The sequence below is a fragment of the Ambystoma mexicanum genome, chromosome 11 (genome assembly GCF_040938575.1).
Source record: "Ambystoma mexicanum isolate Mex_15411 chromosome 11, UKY_AmexF1_1, whole genome shotgun sequence".
Classification (NCBI taxonomy): Eukaryota; Metazoa; Chordata; class Amphibia; order Caudata; family Ambystomatidae; genus Ambystoma; species Ambystoma mexicanum.
This window is the reverse complement of record NC_090934.1, coordinates 528,232,430-528,252,894: the sequence shown is the minus strand read 5'-3', so window position 1 is coordinate 528,252,894 and position 20,465 is coordinate 528,232,430.

The following is a 20,465-nucleotide window of genomic DNA, read 5'->3' as shown; positions in this document are numbered from 1 at the left end:
GATTTTTGAGGAGAAAAAGGACATTGTCAGCATACACAGCTAATTTAATTTGTAGATCCACAATGTCAATACCCTGTTTTGGTAATGTAAGTCTAATGGTTTCTAGAAAATGTTCAAGGGCTAATATAAATAGACGGGGAGAAAGAAGACACCTTTGTCTAGTACCTCTATACAGTGGAAAGTAAGATGACATTTGTCCATTTGTTCATTAATAAAGATGGCCGTTTTGAATAAAGCACATTAATCACATTAATCATAGATAAAAACGATTCACCCAGTCCATGCCACCCGAGTGCATCAAACATAATGTCCCATTCCAGCCTTTCAAATGCTTTTCCTGCATCAAGAGCAAAAGCTGCATAAGGGTCTTTTGAATTACCTATAAAATCTAGATTATCCAAAAACAATCTCATGTTAAATGAAGATAATCCCCCTTCACATAGCACACTTTGAGTGATGGGATTGTTCAATGAGGACCAATCTAGCAAAGGGTAGGTGGAGAGAGATAGGCTCGTAAGGATACCCTTATTATAACAATGGCTTGGGTTTGATTCTCAAGTATATAATTTCTGGTAGAATTTGGAAAAAATATCAATAATATCCTTGTCCAGAAATGTTCTGTTGCCTAAAGTATCCATAATCACTGCAACTCTGGCTCTTTTCCTTTTAATCTTGAGATAAGTGTCAAGTAATTTGTTAGCCTTTTTTAGAGCATTGATATATCTTACCTTTGTACTTGAATAGCGTAGCACAAGAATACTCTGAAGTGATTTTGTTGTACTTAATTCTCAATTGTATGATGTTGTTAAAGACATTCTGAGCCAGCTGTTTCAGAATAGTTTCCGATTTGTTTTTCAGTTTCTTCTTTTTCCTGGCCATATATGAGATAATTTGTCCTCTTATCAATTCTAGAAAAAGAATAATGTGGTCTATAGTAAAAAGTAATCTCTAGGTCAGAATGGTGAGTTATGAGCCAAACAATATTTGAGGCCTAAATCAGTAATAAAGTTTAGTAATTGCTTGTGTAATGTATAGTTCTTAAAGCATACCTTCGCCTTCCTGTCAAGAAATCTGTCAATAAGTGTGTTACAATCTCCACATACAATAAGGTTGTGAACATTGGATCTTAATAAATAGTATTTTAAGTGCAACCAAAAGGCAGGATCAGATGATCTAGGGCTGTACACATTCAGAATTGTGTACTCTTCTGAATCGATGAGATTTTTTAGAAATAGCCATCTACGTAAATCATCTGAGTTAGATTTAATTACTTTGCAGTTGAGAGCCATGTTAATTAGGGTAATACCACAATTTCTCTTCCCATGAGCAGCAAAATACTTGACCAATCCATAACCTCTTGAGTTTATCAGTTTTAGTCTCTGACAGATGAGTTTCCTGAATACAAGCAATTGATGGTTTGGTTCTATTCGATATTCCAGGAAGATATATTTAGTGACATGGAAACAAAGTTTAGTAAAGATAAAACACATATTGATAAATAGTTCAAGTGAAGGGAAGCATCACAGAAGTAGTATTACGACTTACCATCAAACAGCAATAAGAATTGCATTTATGATGCACAGTTAGATTATCCTGAGGGATAGAGAACAAGTAGTGGGAGAAGAGACAAGAGGCAGCAAACAGGAAACTTCCACACCAGATGATGTTGACATGAGATGTATCGGTGGTGGAGAGCACAGTGAGAAGGGGCTAACCACGGCTCCACTCCGACACAAGTTATAATTTATACACAATTACATTTTACCCCATGTGTTCCTATGATGATTTTTGGGGAGGATGGGATCAAAGTTTCCATTTCCTCCATCCTGTGGGACTGAATGAAGTGTCTGAGATTGTTAGGGTTTTCAAAAGTAGCAATAGGACCCTTGAGGGTTACTTTCAAGATGTCAGGATGAATAATACTAAATCTTGCACTAAGCTGACTTAGAGCTGGTCTAAACACAAGATGTTATTTTCTTCTTGCAGCTGTTGAATGGGACACATCCTGCGAGATGTAAATCTTACTGCCATCCCATTTGAGTTGGTTAGCTTGTGAACACCCTCCGGAAGACCAACGATGCATACATTGTTCCATCTATTTCTGTTGTCCAAGTTTTCAGACTGTTTTTGCAGTGGTTCAAATGCAGTTTCTAACATCACCAGTCTTTTGGTGACATCCTCTGCATCACTTACTCGCTGTTTGACTTCAGTTATTCTTGATTCAAATGCATACCATTTGTCATCCAATTGTTGCAACCTGGCGTTAGTGGCTTCCATAAAGGGCTTCAGGGCACTTATTTCCATTAATATGGTATGCATTGCTGGATACATTTTTTCCTCTTCTGGCATGGGTGACTCACTCTTTTGCTTTTTGAATGTATTAGACAATGCAGGAGCAACCTCTTTGGCTTGACCTATTTTTGAAGATGCCATCATTTTGCTCTCATGCACCACTAATGATAATTTAAATGCTGGTAGTAGATGCAAATGCTGCTGTACTTCTTCAAGAACAGAGACAGTATATGACAAAAATACGGTATGATAGTTGACTTGCATCAGCAACCAGCACCTTTTGGAGAGATATCAAAGTATTTTTGCACATTACATCACTCCCTTCATATTTGATAGTTGGCAACATATCTAAACAACAGCCATATATTCATTGATATTAGTCATGTACTGCAATTATATAATACAATGCTTCCATGGGCATATGTGATAACTGTGATACATTTGGGGTATACTGCTTTATGAAAGTTTACATTTCTTTTATAATAATCCCAATCCTGAATAGTGGCACACATCATTATACCAGTGAAGAGATGTTCAAAATCACCTCAGAACATGGCCATTATTTGTTCCACCATATCTTCAATATATAAAAGAATTCCAAATTCTTTTGAAATTATTCTTCACTTAAGCTTCACTTAAACTTCATGAGTGACATATGCATATTGATCCATATAGAGGCAAAAGATGACAGTAGTTACAGGGTAATTCATAGATTTCAGCGCAGAGGCAGCGCACGCGAGCAGCGCAGACAGCTAGCATGCGCCAGCGTGTGCAAGCCGTGTGTGCTAAACAGCATTCTGGTGCACCGCGTATTCATGGAATATCCAAGCCATTTTGAGCGCTGATGCAGAGAACATCCCGCAGTTCCAGTACCGCCCCCAAGAACGCCCCTTGCGCAAGGATAAGGCATTGAAATCCCCAATGCAGCGCATGGGGCCGCGCTAACCCAGCACCAGTTCACAGGGCTGGGACAGTGCTTTTGGGGGGTGTGCGTGGGGAGATTCACATGCGATAGGCTTTGGGGAGCGGGGTACGTGTATTCCAGGGGTGCGCATGGAGAATCACATGTGATCGGCCTTGTGCGAGCGGGGTATGTGTATTTCGGGGGTATGCGTGGAGAATCACACATGATAGGCCTTGTGCAAGCGGGGTACGTATATTTCGGGGGTGCGCATGGAGAATCACACGCGGTAGGTCTTGGAGAGCGGAGTACGTGTATTCCAAGGGTGCGTGGGGAGAATCACATGCGATCGGCCTTGTGCGAGCAGGGTACGTGTATTTCGGGGGTGCGCATAGAGAATCACACGCGATAGAACCTTGTACGAGCGGGTTACGTGTATTTCGGGGGTGCGCATGGAGAATCACACGCGATAGGCCAAGGGAGCGGGGTACGTGTATTCCAGGGGTGCACGGGGAGAATCACATGCGATCGGCCTTGTGTGAGTGGGGTACGTGTATTTCGGGTGTGCGTGTAAATTATCACACGTGATAGGCCTTGGCCGAGCGGGGTACGTGTATTCTGAGGGTTGCGCGGGGAGTATCACACAGGATATGCCTTGTGCGAGCGGGGTATGTGCATTTCGGGGGTGCCCATAAATTATCACACGCGATAGGCCTTGGCCGAGCGTGGTACGTGTATTTCGGGGGTGCGCATGGAGAATCACATGCGATATGCCTTGGGGAGTGAGGTACATGTATTTCGGGGGTGCGCGTGGAGAATCACACGTGATAGTCCTTGTGCGAGCGGGGTACATGTATTTCGGGGGTGCGCATGGAGAGTCACACGCGATAGGCCTTCGGGAGCTGGGTATGTGTATTCTGAGGGCTGTGCAGGAGTATCACACGTGATAGGCCTTGTGGAGCGGGGTAGGTGTATTTCGGGGGTGCGCGTGAAGAATCACATGCGATAGGCCTTGGGGAGCGGGGTACGTGTATTCTGAGGGGTGCGCGAGGAGTATCACGCGCGATAGGCCTTTTGCAGCGGGGTACGTGTATTTCGGGGGTGCGTGTGGAGAATCAGATGCGATAGGCCTTGGGGAGCGGGGTATGTGTATTTCGGGGTTGCGGGTCTAGAATCAGACGTGATAGGCCTTGTGCGAGTGGGGTACGTGTATTTTGGGGGTGCGCGTGGAAAATCACATGCGATAGGACTTGGGGAGCGGGGTACATGTATTCTGAGGGGTGCGCGGGGAGTATCACACGCGATCGGCCTTGTGCGAGCAGGGTACATGTATTTTGGGGATGCGCATGGAGAATCACACACAATAGGCCTTGGGGAGCGGGGTACATGTATTTTAGGGGTGCGCATGGAGAATCACACGCGATAGGCCTTGGGGAGCTGGGTACGTGTATTCTGAGGGCTGCGCAGGAGTATCACATGCGATAGGCCATGTGCAGCGGGGTACGTGTATTTCGGGGGTGCACATGGAGAATCACATGCGATAGGCCTTGGGGAGCGGGGTACCTGTATTCTGAGGGGTGCGCGGGGAGTATCACACGCGATAGGCCTTGTGCGAGCGGGGTACATGTATTTCGGGCATGCGTGTGGAGAATCACACGCGATAGAACCTTGTACGAGCGGGGTATGTGTATTTCGGGGGTGCGCATGGAGAATCACACACGATAGGCCAAGGGAGCGGGGTACGTGTATTCCAGGGGTGCACGGGGAGAATCACATGCGATCGGCCTTGTGTGAGTGGGGTATGTGTATTTCCGGGGTGCGCGTAAATTATCACACGCGATAGGCCTTGGCCGAGCGGGGTACGTGTATTCTGAGGGGTGCGCGGGGAGTATCACACACGATAAGCCTTGTGCGAGCGGGGTATGTGTATTTCTGGGGTGCGTTTAAATTATCACACGCGATAGGCCTTGGCCGAGCGTGGTACGTGTATTTCGGGGGTGCGCATGGAGAATCACATGCGATATGCCTTGGGGAGTGAGGTACGTGTATTTCGGGGGTGCGCGTGGAGAATCACACGTGATAGTCCTTGTGCGAGCAGGGTACATGTATTTCGGGGGTGCGCATGGAGAGTCACACGCGATAGGCCTTGGGGAGCTGGGTACGTGTATTCTGAGGGCTGCGCAGGAGTATCACACGCGATAGGCCTTGTGGAGCGAGGTACGTGTATTTCGGGGGTGCGTGTGAAGAATCACATGCGATAGGCCTTGGGGAGTGGGGTACGTGTATTCTGAGGGGTGCACAAGGAGTATCACACGCGATAGGCCTTTTGCAGCGGGGTACGTGTATTTCAGGGGTGCGTATGGAGAATCACATGTGATAGGCCTTGGGGAGCGGGGTACGTGTATTTCGCGGTTGCGGGTCTAGGATCACACGTGATAGGCCTTGTGCTAGTGGGGTACGTGTATTTCGGGGGTGCGCATGGAAAATCACATGCGATAGGATTTGGGGAGTGGGGTACATGTATTCTGAGGGGTGCGTGGGGAGTATCACACGAGATCGGCCTTGTGCGAGCGGGGTACATGTATTTTGGGGATGCGCATGGAGAATGAATCACACACAATAGGCCTTGGGGAGCAGGGTACATGTATTTCAGTGGTGCGCATGGAGAATCACATGCAATAGGCCTTGGGGAGCTGGGTACGTGTATTCTGAGGGCTGCGCAGGAGTATCACATGCGATAGGCCATGTGGAGCGGGGTACGTGTATTTCGGGGGTGCACATGGAGAATCACATGCGATAGGCCTTGGGGAGCGGGGTACCTGTATTCTGAGGGGTGCGCAGGGAGTATCACACGCGTTAGTCCTTGTGCGAGCGGGGTACATGTATTTCGGGCATGCGTGTGGAGAATCAAACGCGATAGGCCTTGGGGAGCGGGGCACGTGTATTCTGATGGGTGCACGGGGAGTATCACACACGATCGGCCTTGTGCGAGCAGGGTACGTGTATTTTGGGGGTGCGCGTTGAGAATCACACGCGATAGGCCTTGGGGAGCGGGGTACGTGGATTTCGGGGATGCACGTGGAGAATCACACGTGATAGGCCTTGTGCGAGCGGGGTACGTGTATTTCGGGGGTGCACGTGGAGAGTCACACGCGATAGGCCTTGGTGAGCTGGGTACGTGTATTCTGAGGGCTGCGCAGGAGTATCACACGCGATAGGCCTTGTGGAGCGGAGTACGTGTATTTTGGGTGTGCGTGTGGAGAATCACTTGCGATAGGCCTTGGGGAGCGGGGTACGTGTATTCTGAGGGGTGCGCTGGGAATATCACATGTGATAGGCCTTGTGCGAGCAGGGTACGTGTATTTCAGGAGTGCGTGTGGAGAATCACACGCGATAGGCCTTGGGGAGCGGGGTACATGTATTTCGGGGTTGCAGGTGGAGAATCACACGCGATAGGCCTTGTGCGAGCAGGGTACGTGTATTTCGGGGTTGCGCAAGGAAGAATCACGCGCGATAGGCCTTGGGGAGCGGGGTACGTGTATTATGAGGGGTGCGCAGGGAGTATCACACGCAATCGGCCTTGTGCGAGTGGGTACGTGTATTTTGGGGGTGCGCGTGGAGAATCACACACGATAGGCCTTGGGGAGCGGGGTGCATGTATTTCGGGGGTGCGCGTGGAGAATCACACGCGATAGGCCTTGCGCGAGCGGGGTACGTGTATTTCAGGGGTGCGCGTGGAGAATCACACGCGATAGGGCTTGGGGAGCGGGGTATGTATATTTTGGGGGTTCGCATGGAGAATCACACGCGATAGGCCTTGTGCGAGCGGGTAAGTGTATTTCGTTGGCTGCGCGGGGAGTTTAACATGCGTTTTCACTGTCACGGGAGGAGTACGTTTATTCCTGGTGTGCCCCAACGTGAATTGGCAGTGTGTGTGTCCTCCCAGGTGTGCCCTCTCCCCCCTCCCCAGGCCCTGCAGGCAGCCCACAACACAGCGGACTACCCTGCACCCCTGGCCATGCCCTGCAGGCAACCCATCCACCCTGGCCATGCCCCCAGCCAGCCCACATATCACCATGCACAAGTGAGCACCGACACATGTCCCCCACCCACTCACCCACCCAGCAGTGACAGGCACCTGCCAGCAGGCCCCGACTCATGTTCCCCCATTCACCCACCCAGCAGTTACAGGCACCTGCCAGCAGGCCCCTACTCATGTCCCCCCACCCACTCACCCACCCAGCAGTGACAGGTACCTGCCAGCAGGCCCTGACTCATGTCCCCCCACTGCCTCACCCACCCAGCAGTGACAGGCACCTGCCAGCAGGCCCCTACTCATGTCCCCCCCCACATGTCATGACGATCCACAATCATGGGCCTTATGGCCACCCAAATGACAACCCACGCCACCCCAGTCCAAACACACAACCAGGTATTACATCCAGCCCACAATGAAATCCCCATGACATGACACATCAAAAATGGAAAGTATGCACATCAACACATTTCCGTCACACCCACACAATGGGTCCATGTGATTGAGAAAACACACATCGTGACATGCATGAAACCAAAGAGAGAATATTGAAGTAGGAAATAAAAATGTATTGAACACAAAAGCAAGGGAATTAAATGAAACACAAAAAAATGGAAATAAATAATGAAAAGCTGCATGTCCAAAATATAAACCAAAAATGCATGAAAGCAAAATCCAAATCAATCCAAAAGCACGTGTCCAAAGTGTCAGTCCGGCAAAACAAACCCAAAGTGCAAAAACAGGAAAGAAACCATTGATCCATGGAAAAAAAGAAATAAGAAGCCAAATCCATTGTCAAACTATTTACAAAGTACAAATCCAGGGTCCATGTGCCCAATCTTTTAAATGAAACCTATACAAAAAAAAACGCTACCTAATGAAGAACCATATACAAAAACGTGGGGCATTGTCCAAGCGTCCCAAAATAAATAAAAACAGAAAGGAAACCTAACACTAACTCACTATATACAATGGCAGCGATCAAGTCCTACGGCTCACTCTGTGATGTCCCAGGCCAAGGCATCATCGAACTCCATGTTGATGTCCCGGAGGAGGGCCTCTACCCGGCCCGAGGTCTCACAGGGATGCAGTCATGGCCTGTTCCAACTCCCTGCGAGTTGCCTCAAGGCCCGGCGCATGGAGAACTCCGCCCTGACCATGGTGTGCCGTGCCTTTTCTGGCCGCCGCTGCTCCGCACCTATCCGCTGGCCCAACCGCTGCCACACAGAAGACACTCCCATTCCAGGGTCCTCCTGCCCTCCGGCCGATGCCTGCCCCTCTGATGTTGATGGCCCCGAGCCATCATCGCTCCCACCTTGAGCCTGCTGCTGCTGTCCATGTGCCCTGCCCGATGATGCTGGCACATCCTCCATCTGCTGGTCTCCAGTTGGTGGGGTGTCCATCCCTTCTGGACCTCTGACTCCCGACTGTGGCAGGGATGGGAGCTCCACCAAGCTGGCTGCGTTGGTCGGGCCAGGTCCACAGGGGGCCCTGGTGGAATCTGGGCCGGAAGACGGCAGGGAGAACGACTGGCGCATAGTCTCCACAGAGGAGGAGAGGGCCGCCAGAGTGCTCGACACATGTAGGAACCCTCCGACCAGGGCCCCTCCCAACTGTGCCACGTTGCCACGCAGCTCTTTGTGATGGCGTGGGTGGTCCCCCCAGGAAGCACGCACATCATCATGAATGGCACACGTGCACAACGCGACACCAATCAGGATGGAAGCCATACGGTCAGGGTTCTCCTCGTCCGCAGGTAGTGGAGTGCCAGATGAAGTGGGCCTCGCCCCTACCTGCGGACAGACCTGAGACGGGGCATCCCTGCTGGTGCATGGTGATGCAGTCACAGGGTCAGGGACAGTGACATGCACAGGCACCTCTGTGGTGACCTATGCTGCCTCCTGTCCCTGGACTGCACCACTTGCACCAGTGGTACTACCTCCACCAGGCCCCATGTGCGGCTCAGTAGCGGCCTCCTCCTCCTCTGTGTAGACCACCAACCTGGATGGCTCTGCACCGTCTTCTGTCATTGCAAGCCCTTGTGGGGGCTCACCCAGCCCTTCCGCTGCAGCCGTAGTGGCAGACGTGGCACTAGTCCCCTCACTCCCGGATGATGTAAATTCCTGGGAGGGTGGCTGGGCCTTGCGTCGCTGCCCGGTGGAGTCATCCCTGCTGCTTTGCTCCACAGTGCTGTCTCCGCACTCTTCTTCACTCGACGCTGCATAGAGGGAGACCTGCAGCACAAGCATCAGGGTAATGTACAATAGTCCCCTGGACAGGAAGCAATAGAACATGAGTGGCACTGTCAAACGTCACTTCCATCCTGTCCCTCCACAACACATGGGTCAATGCAGGCAACACACATGCAGAAACAGGCACGTTGCATGCAAAAAACATCAGCATCCATGTACAAGGGCCTCTATTGACATAAATGCTGGCTTCAAACTCACATGCCTCATGGCTCATACTGATCCCATGCACACACATTACCGGAGGGTCATGCGTCAGGGCTCGTACACCACAGACACAGTAGATACAAGGATGAGTAGACTGCATAAGTGAATCAACACATCGTCACGGACATGTGTCATGCATCCATGGCATTTCAAAGTCACACAAATGCTACTCAGACACACAGACATGTACACCATACATGTCCATGACAGCAGCACCCATCTCTCACACCCCATCCATGTCCAAGAACAGAGACAGGCATGCATTCATGTGTGCATTCTGCATGCTGCTCCCCATGTTGCATTAGAAGACATCCACCATCGATGTGGTTCACGCATGACTGGTCTCACATGCAGCACCATGATGTCCCTGCACACACACATCCATACATGGCCTATGTCACATATACAGGCAATTAGCTGACTACCAGCACACTGCAACATGCCCTGTTTCACACATCAATGCATGGCCACTTACCGCTCAACTCCAGACGGGTCTGCCTCTGAAGGATCTGGAGGTGGAGCGCTGGGTTTATGCATTCCAGGACCCTCATCTGGATGTTGGTCAGGCTGACCCTGCACCCCTCTGCATCCTCTGCCTTCAAGAGGCGCCGGGCCTAGTTGAGGGTCCTGGACCTGAAGTCCTCCCAGCGCTTCCGGACGTGTTTGATGTCGCGGGTTGCCACCCCCCCGTGTTGAAGGCAACTACTACGTCCTCCCAGATCATCTCCCGTCCTTTCTTGTTGGTGCGCGATGGTGTGAAGAGGGCATCATAATGCCCCAGAACTTGCTCCACCAGGGTACGAACTTCCTTATCAGTGAAGCTGGTAGCCCTCTGCCTCTCTGGCTGGGGGTCGGCAGTGGTCTTGGATTGTGTTTGCCCCGACACGGCAACCTCCAAGGCAGGTGTGGATGGGCAACTGGGTCCTGGGGCTGGGCTGTGGAGTGATGGTATCCCAGTCGGGAGTCTTCTGTTCCAGCAGGGGTGGACACAGCAACTGGACCCCTGCAGATGGCTGACGTGCAGGCACCAAATAGCAGGGCACGTGGGCAGCAGGCAGGCTGGCAGCAGCAGATGACAGGTGGGAGCGTGCTCGGGGCTCTGGGGGGCAGGAAAATGGCCTTTTGGGCAGGAGCATGGTCTTCCGTGTGTTGTCGCGTGGCCAGCTTGATACGGAGTGATTAGGCATGTGAAAAAAGTGCACGTCAGTGTGTAATTCGAGGAAAGGCCCTTAGTGCGTAAGCGCGTCTGTGACGTTACGCGCACGGGCGTTTCCCCACGTCTGCATGTTAATGCGTGTAATCCGAGAGTACGTAAGTGACATGATGCACGCGGGCGTTTCACTCGTGACGGGTGCATAGTGATTCAGCACGTGAAAAAAATAAACACGTCCGCATGTAAACCGAGGAAAGGCCCTAAGCGCGTTCGCGCTTCTGTTACGTAACGCGCATAGGCGTTTCCCTCAGCATGGGTTAAAGGTGAGCGGGGCCAGCAGTTTGCTGTACGTTCCTTTCGTGGAGACCGAGGTGTGTTGCTACTTCGTGTTGTTTCGCTCGCCATCACAACTTCACAGCGGATCAAGGATGTATCTCTTCTTTTGGCGGGGGTTTCGGCCACGCCTGTTTTTCATTATCACGCTAGACTGACGGTGAGTCGCGCATGCTATTTTTCCCACTGCGGGTGCCCCTGTGTATCGGGTACCCTTTTTCGAGGTCATAGTAGCCTGCGTGTCCCACGTGTACGTGTTTTCGTGTCCCTGGGTGGCACTGTGTACTGCAGGAGGTTAATTCCACACACGTGGGTTATCGGGGTTGCGTGCACGGTTTTACTGCAGTTTTCGGGTACCTGAGCGTTGCGTGACCCGTCACTTCATCAACGGGGTCACATACAGCCTTGCAGGTGTGCTTTTAACATCTTGTATCCCACCCCCTTCACCCCAACTGCCCAGGACAATCGTCTTGTACAACTCCCATTGGCACTTCTCCATCTGTGACGGCACTACTCCATCTGTGCCATGGTTGGGAGGCCACCAAAGGTGAGGGGCACCTCAGCTGGACTTACTCCTCGTGGTGGGCGTGGTCAGGGATGTGGCTGGGATGACCAAGAAGTAGGGGGACTCCAAGGTGTCCAGGGTGGCCGCAAAGGGGGAAGAGGCAGGGGTGTGCCACTTCGGCACGATGTTGTGCTATGTGTTGGTGCAGTCATGCCACCGCCCCGTGTGGTTCTGGTAGATGCAGCTTCTGCATCTGACACTGGCGCCCATGTGACCCAGCAGTCCGTTTCATCGACTGCCACGGGTGCAGCTGTGGACACCACCACAGGTGCAGCTGTGGACACCACCACCCAGGCTCAGGATCTGCCAGCGCAGCCTGCATTGGCACTTGAAGAGTCCATGGAAGATTTCCAGCAGGTCAGGAGGTACACAGTATGTGCACGCATGGCTGCTGTGACCGAGACACATGTCCCTGGGGCAGTAAGGTCATTTGCTGCCCCGACCAGCCAGGTGTTGGCAAGTGCAGGGGCAGATTCAGTCAACAACACCCCGGTTGTGAGTCTACCAACCAGGAGAGTCGTGGTCAATGACCCTTGCACAGCGGATGTTGCTGCGCAGGGTCTATTCCAGGGCCCACAGCAGCCACTGACGCAAGTCGGGGCTTCACTCCATGTTACACCTGCCACTCCCTCGGCACATTCCACCAGCGCCTCTGCCCATACTGATAAGGGCGGCATTTGCCGGCCAGGGTCCGGTCCAGCATCCAAGAGGAGGAAGGTTGCACCTGCAGCACAGGCTGGGACCCCACACACAGCCACGACCTCCTGCACATTGAGGAAGAAGCCTTTCTGTGCGCAGGAACTGGACTTCCTTGTGGACTACGTGTGGGACCACAACCGTGACATGCTAGTTGGGCCTAATTGTCAAACTAAGGCTGCCCATCATGATACCCACTGGAAGCAAGTTGCGGAACATGTGAGTGCGGTCGGCCATGAGGTGCGCACGGCGCAAGAGTGCAATAAGCATTGGAATTACCTCAAACGCAGAGCTAAGGCAAAGCGTGCCTGAAATTACAACATGACTCTGGTGACTGGCAATGGGCCGGCACCTGAGGAGAAAGACCTCACTCCGCACGAGTCACTCGTTGCGGAGTTAATATCACCTGAGTTGGTCGAAGGAGTGGGAGAGATGCAGGACTTTGATGCCCAGTCCAGTGAGTGTTGATGCGTGTTTGTCGAGGCCATGTGTGATTTACTTGTGTGATGTGTTGTGTATGACTGCCACTACATGTCATGTGTACATGGTTCAGATGTGCAAGTAATGCAATGCTTCACTGATGCTTGGCTGCTCTGCAGGATGGTGGACATGTGGAGCAGATGGGGACTGTCCTCATTACTGCACTTGCACCCTACTCACATGCTTGTCACCTCGATGCCCCTCCGGTCCATGTACCAGCTCACTGGGCCTTCTGCATGTAGCCTGGGATGGACTTCCTCTCTACACTGGGACTATGTCATAGCATGACTGACGTGCATGTGTCCTCTGCCTGCATGCGGGTACTCCGTGTAGGCATGCTCCCTTGCCCCTCCACCCCCCCTGCACCCCAATTTCACTGTTACGTTGGTGTGCATAATTTTGCCATAATGCAATAGCCTGTTCATGCCTCGTGTGTACATGCTAACTTCCACCAGCCAACCTGACAGACACATGCAGTAGGGTACATCCATTGTCCTTGATGCAAGGTGTCTCACTTGGACTGTGCAGATGGCAGATGCTCCGCAGGGACATGAGTGCTCATTCATGCCCCATGTGCATTCCATGCATGCTCCTATGTGTCCTTGAGTGGATGATCATTGTAGTACGTGTCCAGGGTGACCTTCATTTCATGGCATTTCATCAGCCTTCCCATGCCCACTGTGGCTCAGACCTGCATCCCACACATGTTTAGGGTGTGGCAGTCTGTGTGGCTCACAGGCCTCACCCTGTTTCTGGCCCACTGACTCTGTCCAACTGGTTTAGTGTCTTCTGCACACATGGCTGTCCTACTGAGGGTTCATCATGTGTCCTGCTTACTGTCCCATCATCATCTGCTGTGTTGTCAGTTGACTCAGCCGATGCAATTGATGCTAGTCAACACTGTCTGCCAATACACAGGTCTCTGGCCATCCTTTTGATACCATGCAAGGCATCCCTGCATTTCCACTTAGGGGGAGGGGTGGTGTGCTTGTAGCCATCCAACCCATTGCATGCACATTGCACGTGATGCCTGAACTTGACCTTGCACTGCCTTCACATTTTCTGATACACATCATGAAGTACTTGTACATGTAGATAGTGAATAAAGTACACATGTTCTGCACTGAATCTACCCACTTCTGAGCCATATAACACCCTTCTACATGCCTAATTACTGAAGCAATGTCAAGTTGACCTGGCATACATGGCAGGTTCTCTTTTGCGTGTGACATGCCTGCTTCATGTGTTGGTTGTCTGTGTGATGTCTATGTGTGTGTGTGTTTTGTGTTTCTAACATGTGTAGCAATCTTTTGTTCTCTCTACTTTTCAGATGATGATGCAAGGGAGGCAGAGGATGGTGTTGTCATGCCAGGGCAAGGGTTGTTATCAATACACCAACCGGGCACAAGTGGGGGTCGTGGGGTGGTAGACAATGAGAACACACATGTGCTACAGACTGTCTCGTCTTTGGCTGCCAATGAGTCCAGCCCAGATGACCACTCTGACGTCAATGTTGAGTTGGATGTGCATCAGGTCCATACGTCAGGGGTGAGTGCTTCTTATGTGGACACTCCTCTGTCCGCGACACCTGCACTGAGGGGTCAGACAGACCCCTCAGTGCAGGGACCTCTGCCTGTGGTGGATCGGGACACAGGGTCACCCTCCACACCAGTCGCTGATGGGCCTGGGCCATCACGTCAACAGGGGCATGTAGTCATGCAGCTGTGGGCGGTGCCAACCCAACGAGGACGGCCGATCCTTAGGTCCCGCAGGTGTCAAGCCCAGCAACGCAGTGGCCGTGTGCCACTGAAGTATACTGAGTGGGAGCAAGACATGACTGCCAATTCAGAACGCCAGGGGACAGCAATGGAAAACATTGCTGTGACCATGGTGCGTGTGGCCCAATCCGTGCTCCCCCTGCTAGGCAGGTGCTTCTCCAGCAGCGGGCAGCACAGTCCACGGCCCGCTCACTCAGGCTGGGCATGGCAGCCTCAGACAGGGCACGCCAGGCTGAAATGTTGTCTTTGCATCAAGCAATTGCTGCTCATGCAGAAGCCCACATGGAGGCCCTGAGGGCTGAGTATGAATCCCTCAGATCCACTCTGGGTGTCCTCTTGATGTCCCAGAAGGCGCAGTCAGAGGAGAGGTTTGAGCAGCTTGAGCGTACCATCTCGACTGAGCTACGTGCTTGCCAGGAGGTGCATCAGTTGTCCAGCCAGGCCATACTGGAAGAACTCTGTGTTACACGTGTTACCTTGCAAGAGGAAGCACGCGTATCACGGGAGGTTCACTATGCTGTGTGCTGAGCAGTGTGTTGCAGGAGACGCACACAGCACACGTATTCAGGAGTAGGGATTTTGCCTTACCCAATGTGCATGTGAACAGGCATTGATTGTTATGTTCATGTGACAACTGTTGGAATGCATTTGGCTATGACTTGTTTTGTGTGGGAGGTTGTTGTTCAGTCATTTCATAAGATTCCATGACAGGCATCATTGTGTGAAGCCACTTTCCATTGATAACATGTCCCTTCGTATATTATTGGTAATGTATTTTTGCTATTGCTTGCCATGTCATGATGTGTCAGACAAGGGTGGTGTGGTTTAGGAGGGTTTGGTTGACATACCAGGGATTTTGATGGCCTGTTTTGCAGGGGTGTGTGATACACACCTTGCATGTGATCCTTTTGTTCACACATGATTGTTTATGTTTTAGTAGCTGGGGATGCACACAATGTAGAACTTCCATGGCAACATTCACAGGGTGGTAAGGTTGTGACAATTGACTGTCTCTTTGTCATCATTGATTGTCACCTGGTATGTGCCAGGCCTGTGTGCACTCCACAGGGGTGGGAGTTTAGGTGAAAAATGTAGACAAGCTGGGTCCGGGCTGCCTTGCCACGTGCCCTATCCCCTCCCATGGGCAGCGCATGTGCCTGTGGTTGGGGATGTGTGGGCACCACCATGTCCACCGGCACACCCTGCCGTGTAGCAACATTGTGCAGGACACATGCTGCCACAATTATCCTGCACACTACTGGGGGTGCATAGAGTAGCTGCCCACCAGAGCGGTCAAGGGAGAGTAAGCGTGACTTTCGCACTCCGAATGTGTGCTCCACTATGCCCCTGGTTGCAATATTGGCAGCATTGTATCTTACCTGGTGTGGTGTAGTGGTGTTCCGGATTGACGTCATCATGTGGTTGCTCAGTGGGTAGGCACTGTCCCCTGGAGAGGTGATAATGGTTGTAATTATTGAGGTTTGTGTATTTGTCTGTGTGTGACATGCATGTGCACAGACATTTGTACTCACCTAGGAGCCATGTGTCGCCATGCTGCCCAGCTTCCAGGGCCCGGCTCAGGGCAAACATTCTGTATATGAAACTGTCATGGGTGGAGCCTGGGTAGTTTGCATAGACAGAGGTGATGATTGCCTTTGCATCGCATACCACCTGCACGTTGATGGAATGCCAGTGCTTGCGGTTTCGATAGATGTGCTCAGTGGCCTAGGTGGACGTACGGCCACATGGGTGCAATCTATGGCACTGAGCACTTTGGGGAAGTGTGCCACCCTGTAAAAGTCATGGACTACGGCCTGCCTTTCTGTGGGTGTTCTGGGCATGTATATGTGCCTGGGGACTGAGGGCCGCACAGTCATGATTGCAACACCTGGTGTAGGCAGCATGACTGCGTGGCCTGTGAGACCCCCCCACTATGGCAGTAGTCTGCTGAAATGACCCAGTGGCCAAAAGATGCAGGTCATTGAGCCCCTTCTCCAAGGGGCTCAATGCTTGGGAGCAGAGGGCAGGGGATGTAAGGTCATCTTCCCTGACCAGGTCTAGGATGATACGAGGTGGAAACTTATACCTGCCATAGACCTGGTCGTCAGGCATCCCAAAAAGGCTAGTCTGGGGGGAAAAAATGTAGACCCTGGCTATTCTCCTCCTCCTGCTGTGTCCCACGATCAGTGCGGCAACAAATGGGGCATTCATTGTAGCTGGATATACGTGTTTGTTGTTTGCGCGCACTTTTATACTGTGCGCGGCGTCGCTTATGTCTGCCTTCCTGTGGAGGACGTGTTGACGCCTGTGCACGTCTTTTTGCGTGCGCTTGTTTCCCGTATTCTATTCCATGAATACGAGTTGTTCGCGTGCGTGTGGGCGTTCTGTGTATTTGCCTGCAGTACTTCCCCAGTTACGCCTTCTTTTTCACGCGTTGTTTCCCATTCCGCGTGTTATGCCCTGTGTCCCGCCCCCTTTTTGGTGTGTGTGCTGTTGTTGTGCACTTTCCCTGTGCGAGTCGCGCACGCCGTTTGGGTTGTTGCAATGCCGTGTGCGCCCATGTGCGCCACGTACGAATTTGGTGCACAACCAGTAGGAAACACGCGCAGGCTCTTCCTTGAATCGCACGGGTGTGCATGCGCTTGCTTTTTCACACTTGCGCCACCTTGCGCCAGCTTGCGCTAAGATTTTCGGTGCACATTTGTTCCATGAATCAGCCCCTTAAAGTTATTCTGTGTTAATCTTATTTTCCTTATGATAAACATTTCATTTGAGACTTGCAAAAGGCAAATGTGTAGTGAATTATTATTATCCCAATGTTATAATGTAAAGTATCATCATTTTATATATTTTTCCTATGCCAGACCTGGATTATGACAGCGAACTAGTATTGTGGGAGAAATGGGCTACGAAAGGTTCACCCGCAGCGCACGCCGCACTTAAGCAGAAACAGCTGACAGGAACGTCGGCTTTCCAAGGGCACCCTGCTGCATACAGGCCTACCAGCGAGTTACAGACTAAGATGGAGAAACGCCTTAAACACATTTGCCAGCGCCTCCGAGGAGAAACCTCCCAAAGGTAAGTGAAATTCCATTTAAGGCACAAAACCACATAACGAAAAATCACATTTATAATATATATATAACAGCGTTTGGAACTGGAGTGCAGAATTAGCCTGCAATCCCGTATGGTGCTAAGCCACGCCCGCTTCATACACCTTTTAACCTTGTAATGTACTGGTATGGCTTTTGCGTCATATAAATAATATAACATAACATAACATAACATAACAAGGTCAGTAGTAAGGCTTGCCATAATACCATAGAAAGATGGCTTCATGTGTATTTTGTATTTGTATTTTATTTATTTGTATAGCGCACCAGGCCCTGGGGCAACCGGGCGCATCATTTAGTTACAACATAGGAAAAACCGACAGAACCATAATTACAAAGTTTACAAGTATAATACAGAATTTACAGGCATAATAATAGCAATGAGAGGACAAGCAGACTATATATACATTTACAAATTAAGCAGAGAACCCAGAGCTAAATGTCCTGGGCGGCCAGCCAGGTTTTCGTAAGGTGTTTGAATCTTGGGAATGAGGGTTCTGCTCTAAGCTCATTAGTGTTCCAGAGTTTAGCTGCCAAGATAGGGAAGCTAATTCCACCTGATCTTTGGAGATTGAAATGTGGAACCTCAAGGCAGTTTAAATAAGCCATTCTGTGGGGTCTAATGGAGTTGTGGAGGGCAAATTGGTTGGCCAAGTAGCAGGGAGCTTGCTTATGAAGGCATTTGTGGGTAAGAGCCAGGGTTTTCAGGGAGATACGGTGTAGGACTGAGAGCCAGCGAATATTGCGTCTGGTGTCGGATATGTCTTGGCGCCTGGGAATGTTGAGGGCAACTCTAATCGCATTGTTTTGGACAATTTGTAACTTGTTTAGGTTGCAGCAATTGGTGCCAAGGTACAGTGCAGTGCAGGAATCAATCTTGGATAATACAAGAGTTCTAGCCAGGGTGACACAATTGGTTGCAGAGATGAAAGGGCGACAGGCTGTTATAAGCTTGCAGGTATATGTCGCTGCGGAAGAGACTGAGTTAGTTTGTCGGGTCAGGGATAGGGTCGAGTCAATGTAGATCCCTAGGGTTTTTGTGTCCTTGGCGGTTGGGATAATATTCCCATCGATGATGAAGGACTTGAACACAGGGTCGAGTTTGGTAAGTTTTTGTGGCGAACCATGAATAAGAAGCTCAGTCTTTTCATCATTAAGACAGAGTCCGTGTTGAGCCATCCACGCCTGGATGACCTGGTAGATGACATTGATAGCGAGTGAGTAAGCCGTGTAGTCACCTGAGATAGGGATTAGTATCTGGGTGTCGTCGGCGTAGTTGGTGTAAGTGACACCCAGATACTCCAAGATATCGAAGAGAGGTTTGGAGAACACGTTATACAACATGGGTGAAACACAAGATCCTTCTAGCATGCCATAGGAGACAGGTGCAGGTGGGGCGGTTGCTAGTGGAGAGAACACACACTTAGATTTATTATCTAAAAAGGAGCTAATCAAGGTTGTAGCTTTATCAGAGAAGTGTGCAGCTGATTTAAGGTGGTGGCAGAGGATTTCATGATTGACAAGATCAAAGGCCGCCGAGAGGTCCAAGAGGAGTAAGAGAGCAAGTTTGCCTTTGTCTTTTAGATTTTCAATCTGTGTTTTTAAATCTATGAGGGCAGTTTCAGTGCCGTGATGTGGCCGGAACCCCGATTGCTTAAGTCCCAAGAGTTTGTTAGATTCAAGGTAATCTTGAATTTGTAGATATGCTGCATGGTTGAGGATTTTTCAATAGGGGGATGACCCACGCGTCCTTTAGATTGTCAGGTACGATCCCAGAGCTAAAGGAAGAGTTGATTAGCATAGTAATGAATGGCGCTAGGTCATGAGCTGCTTCCTTGATTATAGGTGCCGGGCAGAGGTTGCCTTGGCAATTGGTCGGTTTAAGGCTGGTGATGATCTTTTCCACTTCGGAGATGGAGAGTGGAGAGAAGCTAAAAGGAGTCAGAGAGTCTGGGATGGGGAGGTTTAGGGTGAGGATAGGGTTGGGTTGTGGGTTGTATTGTAGGCTTGATTGTTTGTTATTGATTTTAATTTGGAGGGTGGCAATCTTGCCGAGGAGAGCCTCTTGGATTTTGGTACACCAAGTGCTATCTTTGATGCAAGTGTCTGGTGCAGTGACAGGGGTTTCAAGTTCTTTTAGGATTCTAAACAATTCTTTGGTGTTGGATTTGGCTTGTTCGATACGTTTATTGTAAGTGTCTTTTTTAGCCTGGACTATGGCTTCCTTGTACTTGGGTGGCCAGGAAGAGGCACGATTTGTTGGCTGCAGACTGGTTGCTTTTCCAATATGATTCCGCAATTCGTTTTTCTTTGCGCAGGGTTCTGAGCTGGGGTGTGAACCAAGAGTTCAGGTGTGCTCGAGGTTTGGGTTTTCTCAGTTTGGATGGGGCGATGATATCTAAGGCTTTTTGCATAGCGAGGTTAAAGGTGTCAACCATAGCCGTGGGGTCGGAGCATGAGCGAACCTGGCCATTGAGAGCCAGGAGGAGGAGGGGGAGGAGTCTGTCGCAAATGATGTCACGTTTATTGTGGGTGGCAGTAGCCGGTGCAATGGTAGGAGAGAGGCTGGCAGGTATGGGCTGAATGTTAAACATAATTAAGTTGTGGTCGGTCCATGCATACTGTTGGTTAGAGATTATGGATAGGACAATTGTGGGAGGCT